Genomic DNA, 3,081 nt, shown 5'->3' on the forward strand with positions numbered 1-3,081 from the left:
TGAGGAACGAAATTGCGTTTCTCATGGCCCAAGGTGCTAACACAAATGCACAAAACGTAAAAATCTGGTTGTTTCCAACTCCATTCATGTTATAAAGCACAAAAACAAGATGGTGGACGGCTCAGTGTAAATACAGCCAAGATCTGAGCCAAGTGAAGCTTCTCAGCTGTGAGTAACAGAGTTTGACTTTCACAGATATCAACAATGTAATTTCGACTAGTCGTACTCTCGTTGTGACCAGTAAGAATTTTTATGTTAAATCATTCCGACCAGTCAAAACCATATCTTCAAATCTGTTTTGACAAACAGTGGTCGTCATCGCAAGATTCAAACTACTTCTGTCATTCGTGTGTGTGTGGGGGGGTTTCTCATTATGGATTTCTACAATTCAGTTGAAGTAATTCCAGTTTCAGATATCCATCCATCGTCTACGGCTTTATCATTTAAGGGTCGCGGGGGGGCTGGAGCCAATCCCAGCTGACATTGGGCGAGAGGCGGGGTTCACCCTGGACAGGTCGCCAGCCTATCACAGGGCCACATACAGACGGACAACCATTCACTCTCACATTCACACCTACGGTCAATTTAGAGTCTCCAATGAACCTCACCCCATTCTGCATGTCTTTGGACAGTGGGAGGAAGCCGGAGAACCCGAAGAGAACCCACGCATACACGGGGAGAACGTGCAAACTCCACGCAGAAAGGCCCTGGTTGGTTTGAACTGGGATTCAAACCCTGAACCTTCTTGCTGTGAGTCGAAAGTGCCAACCACTACACCACCGTGCAGCCCCAGTTTCAGATAACTGCAATTTAATTCTGCATGGTCATATTTCAAGTTCATGACATCTACAACGCCATTCTGACTATAGTTCAAATTTAATTTTCACTGAGGCTAATTAAAGATATGTGAAATTTAATTGTAGAAATCTGAAACTGGAACCCCAGTCATAATTAAGTCACAGATATCTGTAATGCATATTGAATTGTAGATTGCTATAATGATTAACAAAATAATACTAGCAACAACAACAAAATAATAATAATAATCAAATCTGTATGATGAGCGAAAATGTCCAAATTTGCACACTAAAATCAGAATGGATGTTTGGTTTGTGACATCGTGACGTTGTGCAGCGCCAGGAAAAAGTCCAGCATGCATTGCGATAAGTCAGCGCTGCGGAGAGCAACGGGTGGAAAGCATTCAATTATGACATCATTATGATGTCAGTCTTACATGGTTTTCTTCCTCCTTTGAAAGGGGACAATCAAAGGCATGCGCCTTTGAGTGACTGCTCCTGTAATCAATCAACAATGGCTATATTCATTCATATATATTTATATACATATCTTATCACTGAAATGAACACCAGACCAACAGACCATCACGATGAAGAGCATCCTTCGCTTCTCTCGTTGAGATTCAGGTGCAACATTTTGCCATGCTGGGTTTCCTTGTCGGCACCATATTCGGGCAAATTTTGGGGCACGCCGTCCAGTATTACCTCCATACACATTTTAATGCACCGTTGCCAGTGGTACTGTCCAGCTGCACTGTCCAACAGCCGGGGCCTGCCCATCCCCCCCTCCCCGGGGGCCAGGCCCCGGCTGTCTCAGTGACCAGCGCCGGGGAGACAAAGGCCATTGCAGCGGCGACGGCGACAAAGACCACTGTTTGTCCAGCACTGAAAGAAATCAGTGCCAGAGTGCCAGGCGTTAACAGGTGGCTGCGTGAAAACGCAGAGTTCAACCCGATGGTTTCGACAAAGAGACAACCGATGCCGCCCCTCTATTTGCCACACACCTTGTCCGCAGTGATACAAAAAGGCCCCATCACCCAGCAAATAACGAGAATCAACAGAATACAGCCCACTCAGAGGACCCGTGACAAAATGACAGGCCTGGAGGGACGGTCTTGACATTTGCACATCTGTCAGCTTTACTGACAATGTGCAGGTTGATTCCGGGGGACGCAGTGTCCCGTCTGCTATAGGCCCACATAGACATGCAAATGAAAGTGTGCTCGGATTATCCTCTCTTCAACTTCTCTTTTCTGCTATGTCAACTCACTTTTGGTTCAAAGTGGCAGGACGCTTTTTAATGCACGTCAATAGGTGTTTAATTTCATTTCATCTCCTCTTTGATATCATCAACAAAGTCCCCCTGCCGTGGTGACAGAGTGCAATAAAAATGTGTTTGAGGTGGATCTGCTGGACTCTCTCATTGCACTATACCGCAACAAAATCAGGTGGAAGAAGTGGCACCAAAGGCTGATGTACTACTTTATCGACATGACCATGGTGCCCATCATTTGAAACAGCCCTGGCATGAGGAAAGAGGAACAAATGAAGCTTTACACATTCCAGTCCTATATCGCAGAAAGCCTGTGCAAGAGAGGTCGTCCTAGTTCCTCCATTGCTGCGGAGTATGAAGGGACAAGAGGAGAGGAGAAACAAGCTATACACCCGTTCCAGTCTCCGGACGCCACAGACCACTGGATGGCCATGGATGAAAAGACCAAAAGCTGATGATGTCCACCACCTCTGTTTCACATCCAACAGCATCTGCTTCCTGCAGAGGTTCCATACAGAATATAGAGTGCGCTTTTTAAAAAAAACCTGAAAAACTCAATCAGTACCCCAAAGAACAGAAACACACATTCAGAAACAGATTGATAAACCATCTGTGGTCGATGTTTGATGGAATAAACCTTTTTCTAATGTATATACTGCTTGTTTGTTCCTCGTTCCACATTTTTTTTACTAAAACCTTGGCATTTTACCCTTACCCAAAAACATGGGGTGAAACATTTTTTCTCCCCTTAAAATATGAATTCAAGTCATAGAGGGTTATTCGTTCATTTTATATATATATATCGATATGTATAAGGAAGGGCAAAAGATCGCTTGATCTTGAGTTTTTTTATATTTTAATATTAGTGGCTTATATTTCTGCCCATAATTGCTTGGAAGAATTGGCTGTGGCAAACAATGGCAAACCAACAATGCAGGGTGTCAGAACACCACCCACCAGAGGGCACCCGTGCGCACATGGGAATGCTCTACTTGAACTGCGCATGCGCCT

The sequence above is a fragment of the Scophthalmus maximus genome, chromosome 13 (assembly GCF_022379125.1).
Source record: "Scophthalmus maximus strain ysfricsl-2021 chromosome 13, ASM2237912v1, whole genome shotgun sequence".
Classification (NCBI taxonomy): Eukaryota; Metazoa; Chordata; class Actinopteri; order Pleuronectiformes; family Scophthalmidae; genus Scophthalmus; species Scophthalmus maximus.